Below are 11,018 nucleotides of genomic sequence, written 5' to 3'. Positions count from 1 at the left end.
GAGGAACCCAGGCCCTTGGGGGCGGGCTGTACCTGTTGGAATTGGAGCCGTTCAGCTTTGTTGCCCAGAGCTGGGCCTCTGTGCCCGTCCCACGCGGCTCAGGGGTTGAAAACCGGCTGTCTCGGGGCTGTTTCTAGCTGCGCGTGCCCAGAGAGGAACCCAGGCCCTTGGGGGCGGGCTGTACCTGTTGGAATTGGAGCCGTTCAGCTTTGTTGCCCAGAGCTGGGCCTCTGTGCCCGTCCCACGCAGATCAGGGGTTGAAAACCGGCTGTCTCGGGGCTGTTTCTAGCTGCGCGTGCCCAGAGAGGAACCCAGGCCCTTGGGGGCGGGCTGTACCTGTTGGAATTGGAGCCGTTCAGCTTTGTTGCCCAGAGCTGGGCCTCTGTGCCCGTCCCACGCGGCTCAGGGGTTGAAAACCGGCTGTCTCGGGGCTGTTTCTAGCTGCGCGTGCCCAGAGAGGAACCCAGGCCCTTGGGGGCGGGCTGTACCTGTTGGAATTGGAGCCGTTCAGCTTTGTTGCCCAGAGCTGGGCCTCTGTGCCCGTCCCACGCAGATCAGGGGTTGAAAACCGGCTGTCTCGGGGCTGTTTCTAGCTGCGCGTGCCCAGAGAGGAACCCAGGCCCTTGGGGGCGGGCTGTCGGGTGCAATTTTCAAGTTGATTTTAGGATACAGACATTCTTCCTCAACCACAAGACCACGCCGGCACTCCTGCACAGACCACCAAGGCCGGCCGAGAATTCATTTACAATTAAAATCTATCATTTAAATCATTTTACTGGCCAAAGTAATAAACACTGAACCATTCATGGTTTTTGGCTTGTTGTGGTGAACCTTACCAAATTTCACTGCATAATCACCACAGATCTTGGATGAAATTATTTTGAAAAAGAAGTCAATTACATGTGGCTGGTGAGATAAATAACACACCAGGAGTGATCCCTAAGCACAGAACCAGGAATAAATCCTGAGCACAACTAAGAATGTCCCCACCATCCAGCACCTAAAAAACAAAACTTTTTTAAAAGTAGATTGCAGGCAGTAAGTGAAAATTTTTTAAATTTTAAATTGTATTTGTGACACTATAATTTATAATGTTGTTAGTGAAAGGGTTTTGTGCACACAACATTCCAACATCACACTCTCCATTAGAATGCACACTCTCCTTCACCTTTGTCTTAAGTTCTCTCCAAGAGTCAAACGAAGAGTCTAACTGCAAACTCACTCTGCAGACTACAGCTCAGGTTCTGTTGCCTTCAGCCATTTATTATTTCCTGCATGATTTAACCTTTCCTTATAACTGAGAAGTACTCTATTGTGTATACATACCACAACTTCTTTTATCCAGTCACTTGCTCTCAAACACTTGAGTTGTTTCCAGATTTTGACTACTTCTAATAGTCCTGCAATAATCATCAGAGCACAACTGTCTTCACCGAATAGTGACTTTAGGGCCTTTGGGTAGATACCAAGAAATGAAATTGGTGGGTCATATGAAAGCTCAATTTTTTATTTTCTTGAGTAGTATCCATATTGTTTTTCAAATAGGTTGAACAAATCAATATTCCCATGAGCTGTAGATAAGGGTTTCTTTTTGCCATATCTGTGCTAGCACCACTTGTTTTGTTTTTTTATATATGTTCCAATCTCACTAGTGTGAGGTGGTACATCATTGTTATTTTGCTTTTCATGTCCCTTCTGAAAAGGAATACAGAGCATTTTTCATATATATATGAATATGTATATGATATATATTATATATATAAAAATATATATATGAATATATATATATATAGGCTGTCTATTTTCTCTGAGGAAGTCTGTTCATCTTTCCCCCTTATCTGTGGGTGGGTGGAGGTGTGCCACACCTGGCAGTGCTCAGGCCTTACTCCTGGCTCTGTGCTCAAAATTCAGTCCTGGTAGTGCTGAGAATAGAACCCAAGTTTGCTGTGTGAAAGTCTATACAAATAAGGCTAGCCCCTTTTCTTTGCATTTTGGATGGGATTTCCTGGGTCTTGTTGCTAAACTTTGCAAGTGCTTTTTATATCTTGGATATTAATCTGACAGACATGTGGCTCAGCCGTGCCAGATCTACTCCTCACACTACACACTCACACTTGCTGCTGTAAACAGGCTCTGGCTTCATGTATTAATGCCTCATATCTAGTTCCCTCTGCCTTTCCTCATAAAGGAAGTAACTGTGGTAAGAAATCAGTCTTAAACTCGAGCAGAAGGAGAGGTGGGGACCTGATGGTATCTTTCAGAGCCCCAAGATTCTACAGAGTCACAAAACAATCAACCAGAAAGAAGATAACGTTGCTGTGGGAGGGGAAGCCGGGGAGGAAAAGAGCAACATGGAGTGGAATCTTGCTTTTCTTTATATTTTCCTTTTAGTTAAGTTTACTCACAGGCAGACTTTAAAATCAGGCTTTTAAAATTAAAGGTCAAAACTAGGAGGAAAAAGATAATTTAAACCCTTTGTAGTTAAAGTTTTCATACATAGATTGTGTAAGATCTGTCACTGTCTTCCCATTGTTCATCAATTTGCTCGAGCAGGCCCAGTAACAGTGTGAGACTTGTTACTATGTTTGGCATATCAAATATGACACAGAGAGCTTGCCAGGCTTTGCTGTGCCGGTGAGATACTCTCGGTAGCTTGACGGGCTCTCCGAGAGGGACAGAGGAATAGAACTCCGGTTGGTCATGCCGGCCACGTGCAAGGCAAATGCCCTACCCGTTGTGCTATCGCTCCAGCCTGTGTAAGATCTAATCATTTAAAATAAACAACCAAAGAGAAGATAGGGGGCCAAACTTGTCAATAAAGAAAATCATCAGTTTGAGCCTCCGAGAGTATAAAATGGCAATCTTGGGGCTGGATATAAATTATGCTTCAGAATATGGACTTTAAAGTCTCCTTCTCCACCAGCAAATCAGCATATCAATTCTGAAGTTCCTTTTCTCTAGCCTGATGTCACTGAACATCTTCTTACAGATACTATCCTGATGGAAATAGAATCTTCTTGAGTTCTTCGAAGGTGTGTAACTCCAAGTAGACCGGGTCTGCTCAGTTTTGTCCCGTAAGTCATTTAACTGTTTCTTGAGCTCCATGATACAAGATTGGTAGCTCCCATGAAAGATTTTCATTATTTTTAATTTTTAAATTTTATTTTCATAAAGTTGTTCACAATAATTGATTACATTCAATATTTCAACATCAATCCCACTGCCATTACACTTTTCCACGACCATTATTACTTTGTATTGCTTGTTATGAATAGTATGAGATGTCTGTAATGGTCAGTGATTTCACAGTGAGTCAATAAAAAAGTAAAAAAAAAAAACTGTATATGATGTTGCGTGGCCAAGAAAGCAGAAGTACACTCCTGGAATTCTAAAATTTTAAATAATTTGGGTCCAGAGACATCTCCACATGAGCTGCTCTGTTCCGAGATTTCATTTTTGAATCTCTGGCTCATGGCCCTAATACACTTAAATGGCACCTGGAGGCAGTTCGTGGGCTTGAGAACCAGGACCTTGGAAGAGCGGGGAGATGGGAAGGGGTGTCTCTTCCCAGTTCCTTGAGGCCCAGAGTTTTCAGTCACTGGTCACACATACCCGGGTTTTTTAGTAGATTTGTTCTCTTGCATGGGGGACTCGGGACAAGCCTGTGAAGATTGACTGTGAGGGTGGCAGCGATTGGGTTCTGGAGGTGTGTGGCAACTCGGGTTCATTTGGAGCAGCCAGAGGGTCAACACCTGGTCCCATCTGAGGTGCCCCAGTGAACTCATCCTGGCACAAGGTCTATCTCTGCAACAAGCTCTCTATTCCGAGATTCATTTGTGAATCCAAGATTTTCGTTTTATTTTTCGCCTTTGCATATTTTTTAGTAAGCCCCTTTACTACAAATGACAAAGGTTGACTTGCACAGCACAATAGACACAACGAAAAAGCAGTATAGAAGTCAAACAACCTTTTATTCCTTCCTTTTTCTCCTCTTTTAAACTTTTATTTTATTAAAGCACCATGAATTACCAAGTTATTCATAATTGGGCTTCTGACCTACAATGCTGCATCACTGATTTTGCTACCAGTGTCAACTTCCCTCCACCCGTGTTCTCAAGTTTTCTCTCTTTCCCACCCACCTCATCCCCACCTTACCACCTTGATAGTCACCTTCTAAGTTCGGTTATCAAAGTTTGGGTCTCACAGTCTTAGTGTGGTTGACTTTGGGGTTTATATATTTAGCTCTATCATTCCTTAACACCACCACTGAGTCCCCCTGACCCCTTGCCCATTGCTTCTTATTTATCTCTCCTTCCCTTCCCCTCTCTTTATTTATATCCTTCTCCCCCGTATTCTGGGGCCTTTCTTTTTCATCTTTATTGATTTTAATTTAAAGATCTGTTAATTACAGCTTTATGCATACATAATCCAACGCCATACCAATCACCAGTGTACCCACCTCCCTCCTGCTAAACTCCAAGGCCTCTCCCTCTCAACCTTTGCTTACTCCCTCACCCCCCACCAAAACTCAGTTCTGTGAAAGCCCAGCAGATAATGAGTGAATATCTCAGGAGGTTCTGCAAGTACCAATGCACTCTATCATCAAGTGACTTTACATACACCATGATGTGGGTGTTCAAGGAAGTAGAGCTACAGATAATAAATAAGGCACAAGAAAGCATGAGAGCAGAAATGAGAAAACTACTATCAGAATTGATAGAACTGAAGTAGAAAATCTTTAGGAAAAAAACTGCAAAAAGGAAAAATTTTCAGAGCAAGGTCTAAGCAGCAGAGAGTCAGCAAATTGTCTTTGGTGCAATATTAGTATGCATATAATACTTGTTAATATGTTAAGATTAATAAATTCAGGATGAGAGAAATAGTACAAGGGCAGGGCTCTTTCCTAGAACACAGCCAATTCCATTTCAATTCCATTTTACCTCATATGGTCTCCCAAGCACTTCCAAAAGTGTTCCCTGAGCACTGAGTCAGGAGCAAGTCCCAAACAAAAGCCACAAAAGCCAGCATGACCCAATCCCCACCTCTTAAAAAAAATAATAAAATAAGCTTAAGTCATCCAAATGCACATCAATTATCTGTGATTTTTTTCAGTCTGAAAGCAAAAAGTCAAACATTTGTTATTTATGCATTGAAGTCAAAATACTACATTTGAGAAGATTTAATACAGTGTGAGTACAGACTTTGCAAATCTAATCTTCTTAGGGCAATACTACAGTGTGTAGGATGCTTCCCTTACATGTAGTTGAACTGGGTTTGATTCCTGCAATCCCATATGTTCCCCCTAGGAATGCCAGGAATTAGTCCTGAGTGCATGAGCATAGAGCCAGGAATAAGCCCTGAAAATCATCAGGGAATAAAAATACAAAAGGAATAAAATGAATCTTCTGCTTACAAAGATCATTTGACATCCTGTTACTCATCAATTTGCTCGAGCGGGCACCAGTAACGTCTCCATTCATTCCTGTCACATACTAGTGTAGCCCAATGGTATCTGCTTGTTCTAGGAACACGAAGAGCCTCAAACCAATCGTTCAGGGTCTTGACGAAGAAGTCTGAGCATCTCGTAGGTGGGTGGCCACGCAATCTTTTGACATCCCATGAAATCCAGTTGGAAACGGCTCTAGTTCAGTGGTCCTCTCCAAATCTCATTGCGTGCCCAGCCCATCTGATTTTCGATGACTTGGCAAAGGAGACAGCGTCCCTGATTATTGACTGAGACCGCTATTCGGGTCTCCCAAAGAGGAATCCAAAGAGCTATGCTTGGAGTATCAAGCTTCACTCAAATGAGAGAAAAAATCTGGAGTTCCAACCTCCATCAACGATCAAGAATCAGGATGCTGTCTCGTTTGCCCAAGGCATCACAAATCAGATGGGCTGGACAAGTAACAAGATTTGGATACAACCGCCTGACTAGAGCCATTACCAACTGAATTCCACGGGACACCAAATGATTGCGTGGCCGCCCACCTGAGATGGTCAGACTTCTTCGTCAAGACTCTGAGCGATTGGTTTGAGACTTTTTGTGTTCCTAGAATGAGCAGACGCCATTGGGCGATGCTAGCACACGACAAGGACAAATGGAGATGTTACTGGCACCCGCTCGAGCAAATAGATGAGTAACGGGATGTCAAGTGATCAAGTGATCAAGTGATCACACCACAATCACTACCAAATTCCTCAACCACCATCCATTCAATCTCCTCTGAAATTTAATTCACCTACACCCATATCCTCTGGTAAAATGACTCTTCTGCCTGAGATTATGGGCTGATCTTTGATTTTCTTTGTTCCTGTGTTTTCTTTCTCTATATCTCCTTTTAAGAGACATCACCTGATATTTTTCTATCTCCCACAAAGCTTCATTTAACATGACCATATCCAATTTCATTCATGTTGTCAACTAAGAAAGAATTGTTTTTTCCTTATAGCTGAGTAGTAGTCCTTATGTGTATTTACCACATTCTCCTTATGCATTCTTCTGGCTTTGGACACTTGTTTCCGGATCTTGCCTAGAGTAAATTGATGTTACAATATCTTTTCTAATCAGCAATTTTTTACTAATGTAATTTAATGTTTACATTCATTGAAAATCTTTCCCTTATATACCTTGCTTTTTAGAGAGATTTCTAAAGGACCCAGAAAAGGCAATTAAAAAAATCAAGTATATCTGGCTATTTGTGACTTTGTCGTATCCTGTTGATACTTAGCTCTTCAAGGAAAAGTTCTGTGCAGCATAATACACACTACATTTCCGTATGTGTACAACTAATCTTTTCACTTTGTCCTGGGCCAGCCTATTTAATTATAATAATACAAAACTTGAAACAAAATATGTTAGTATTTAGCTCAAATTTCCAGCTTTAAGATTGTGAAAAATGATACTCAGAGTTTACATGAGAATGATACTAGGAGTTAGAAGTTTTAAACACAATTTCAAGAATCTTTTATATATATGTATATATATATATACATATGTGTAATACATATATACACATCTCTATATATTTATGCATTTACACATATATAAGCATATGTATACATATAAATACACACAAATACATATAGATAGATACATACCATGCTACTATTTTCACTATTAAATCTTCAAGCAATTAAAATACTCTCAAGCAGTAATAGTCTGTGACTAGAAACCATGGCAAGAATAGAATGCTGACTTCCAAATAAAAGAAGCCAACAGTTATTAGAGTTATTAGCAACATGTCATAGTTGCTTTGTGCTTTAACTGTATTAGATAATTTAATTATTTACATAACCCTTTAGGAGAAATTGCTGTTATTATTCATATTTATTTAGAAAATATGAGAATTGGGGGTATGGTGCCACCAGCAGGTCAATCTGTACCTGTGAGGCGAGTGCATCAGCAGCCTGATGGCAACGTCAGACTTCCGGATGCCCCAAAACTGCTGCTGTGCCTTTGGCCAGACCCCAAAAACTTGGGGCAAAGTTTACCAAGAAAGTAAACGGCCGAAAGTTAGGTATGTGGGAAACACACCCACAAACCAACTCCGGCTCAGCTATATAATTGGAGGCAAGGCCTCTTTGGTTCCTGATTGAACTGCTTAATGGACATGATCCCAGAGACTCAGAAACGAATCTTGGAACCCAGTGGCTTTAGGTAGAAATGCGTCTGGACTCTGCAGTAGGCTACCAGTGCTGGGCCAACCCAGGTGGGAATAGGTTTTGTGCCTTGGCCTGTTCCCCCTAGCAACCCGGTGGCTGCCATCCTCCAGAAGCCACTGGACAGTCAGGTTTGGGCCCACAGTGACGAGACACACAGAGCCTCATGGGGTGGGGGTGGAGCTGATCCTGTCCTCCCCACCCCAAAGAGACCCCAAGTTATCGCCCACGAACAGCCTCTCTGGCTCCTGATCAAGCTGCTTAACAGCCATGATCCAAGAGACTCAGAAACAAATCTCAAAACCCAGTGGCTTTTGGCAGAAAAGTAGGTTACTGTCGCCGGGCCACCCCAGGGGGGAAAGGGTGCCATCCCTCTGCCTGCTCCTCCTTGACGTCTTGGTGGCCGTCATCCTCCAGAGGCCACTGGACAGTCAGGCTTGGGTCCGCAGTGTCGAGACATGTTGGGCCTCACGGGATGGGGGTCGAGCCGGTCCTGTCCTCCCCACCCCAACGAGACCCCAAGTCATCACCCATGAACAGCCTCTCTGGCTTTTGATCAAGCTGCTTAATGGCCGTGATCCCAGAGACTCAGAAACAAATCTCTAAACCCAGTGGCTTTTGGCAGAAATGTGTCCAGACCACACAGTAGGTTACTGTCGTCGGGCCACCCCGGGGGGGAAGGGTGCTGTCCCTCTGCCTGCTCCCCCTTGGTGGCTCGGTGGCTGCCATCCTCCAGAGGCCATTGGACAGTCAGGCTTGAGCCTGCAGTGACAAGACGTGTTGGGCCTCATGGAATGGGGGTGGAGCCGGTCCTGTCCTCCCCACTCCAATGAGACCCCAAGTCATTGCCCACGAATGGCCTTTCTGGCTCCTGATCCAGCTGCTTAATGGCCATGATCCCAGAGACTCAGTAGCAAATCTCAGAACCCAGCAGGTTTTGGCAGAAATCCCTCCAGATTTAAGTGTTAAAATTTCAGAATTTCAAAATCGTGTGGCCACTACTACAGCCATGCGACATCATATGTTATTCATAACCAGCAATAGAAAACAAATTGTCTACTGTTGCATTTTCAGCAGATCTGAGTGTTGGGGTAAAATCTCAAATAATAATGTTGGGTCTGGTGTCAAAATATTGAATGTGATCAAAGTAGAGCGAGAGCAATGTGGAAATCATCTGCCCCACAGGTAGGGGGAGGGTGTGGGATGGGGGTATACTGGGGTTGTTGGGGGTGGAGAATGGGCACTGGTGAAGGTATGGGTGTTACATTGTATGACCGAGACTTAGACCTGAAAGCTTTGTAACTGCTCTCACAGTGATCCAATAAATAAAATTATAAAAAATGAAAAAAAAATGTAAGGTGGAGTTCATGCACAATTCAATCAGCTAATCGGTGGCTGGATAAATAACAGTACTCCTACATAAAAAAAAGGAAATATGAGAATTAAGAACAGCAAAACTCAATAAACATAAGCTGAATAAGAAGTAAAGGAATTTGGTTTGTAGATTTATAACAATTTCAAGTTAACCAAATGTAACTGATGTAATATTTTTGAGAGTAATAATTATGGAATTTAGTATGCCAAGAGGATATTACGGGAAATGGGTGGGTAGGTGGGAGGGGACCCTGACAAATATTGGTGGAGCACACTGACATTTTGGTGGTGGGGATGGTGTTGGAATCTGTTTTTAAGAGTACTGTAAATCAAGGCTGTCTGAATAAAAATCAAAAAAGAAAACTGAGTTTTTTTTCTTCTGGTATTGGGGATTGAATCTAGGGCCTCACATGCCAGGCAGACAATCTACCACCAAATCATTTCCATGGCCCCAAAACTGAGAAGTTTTTAAGTTATTAGAGATTAACTCTGTAATCTACCTTATTATCTAAGTATTGTCTAAAGTGACTAATCAATTTGCATCGTACAGATCTGCCCTGGAGTGCCTCTCATCATAGCTTACATCGATGTTCAGTCAAAGTCTACATCCAACCATAATGATTAGATGAAAAATTCACACTTTTCAAGGTTTTTATTCAACCTTTCTAAACACATTTTTTAAAATTTTTTTTGTGTTTTTTTCGAGGGGCCACACCTGGCTGTGCTCAGGGTTTACACCTGGTCTATACCTGGTCACTCCTAGTGTGGGCCTCAGGAGACCATATGGGGTAAGAAGGATTGAAGCCAGCTTGCCTGCATGCTACGTAAATACCGACTATCTCTTTAATTCCTAAACACATTTTCTTAAACAACTAGTATGCTCAACAGAAAACACTGAATGAATAAATGTGCAATTAATTGATTGAGTGGAATAACAATTAGATCAAGTAGAGTGCCAGATTAAACTTAGTTTAATCTTGTCATATTTCTTTTAATTCCACCAAACTACACAGTTGTTGTTGTACATTAAATTTCAAAGTCATTCAAATACGTGATTAGAATTTTAGACCCTCTGTAAACTAACGACCAGATTCTAGCTAAACATAACTGCCCTCTGAAATCAATTTTCTTTCTTGTTATATTAATCAGGTAACATTTAAATACTCTTGAAACTTTATATCACTTCAATTCTTGAAAGATAAAGATAATGAATATAGGTTGATTTTCTTTTTTTGTTTTACTCTGAGAGGAGGATTGGGTAATGAATCGATAGTCCTTGGTTAATAACTAAGCCCTAGCAGACCTTTCAAAGTTTTCCACTCTGACTTTTATTGCTGCTTGTTGACTATTCCAATGCCAGATGCCTTTGACATCCTGTCTTGACTCTGATGTTCTATAGTTCTAATATAAAGTCTTGCAGTTGGGGATTTATTTTCCTTTTCGTTGTGGAGATTTGAGAGACTTTTGTGCTTTCCATCTCTTTCCATCTTTTCCATCTATCTCATTGTGGTATATTTTAGTTATTGATTTCAAATTTATCTTTAATTGTTGAGTCCCTTTTAACAAGTTGTGTCTAATTTGCAATTGCAGTTGAATTCTTAATGTCAGTTATTCCATTTTTATCATTTTAGCTATCATTATTTTTCAATTCTATTTGATCACTTTAATAGTTTTATGTCTTTTCAATATCTCCACCTTTTATTTCTTTATAAATATGAAACAAGTTTTGCATTCTAAATCTATCTTATTATCTACATTCATTTTGTCTTGATTTTATAGTTTGCTACTTCAACTGATTCTCTCTCATGGCAGTTTGTTTTCCCTTGCATCATTTAAAAAATTTTATTGCAGAGATGTGTTCACTGGAAACAGATCTGTGAGCTTACATGGTTGCAGAAGGAATATACCTTCAATAGGAAGAAAAGATGTGAAGAAAAGGTCTTTACAACAGAGGAAGGGCCAATGAAAGGGTGACCTGGTGAAGG

The sequence above is a fragment of the Sorex fumeus genome, unplaced genomic scaffold (genome assembly GCF_029834395.1).
Source record: "Sorex fumeus unplaced genomic scaffold, SorFum_2.1 ptg000063l, whole genome shotgun sequence".
Classification (NCBI taxonomy): domain Eukaryota; kingdom Metazoa; phylum Chordata; class Mammalia; order Eulipotyphla; family Soricidae; genus Sorex; species Sorex fumeus.
Note: the sequence above shows the minus strand (reverse complement) of the source record.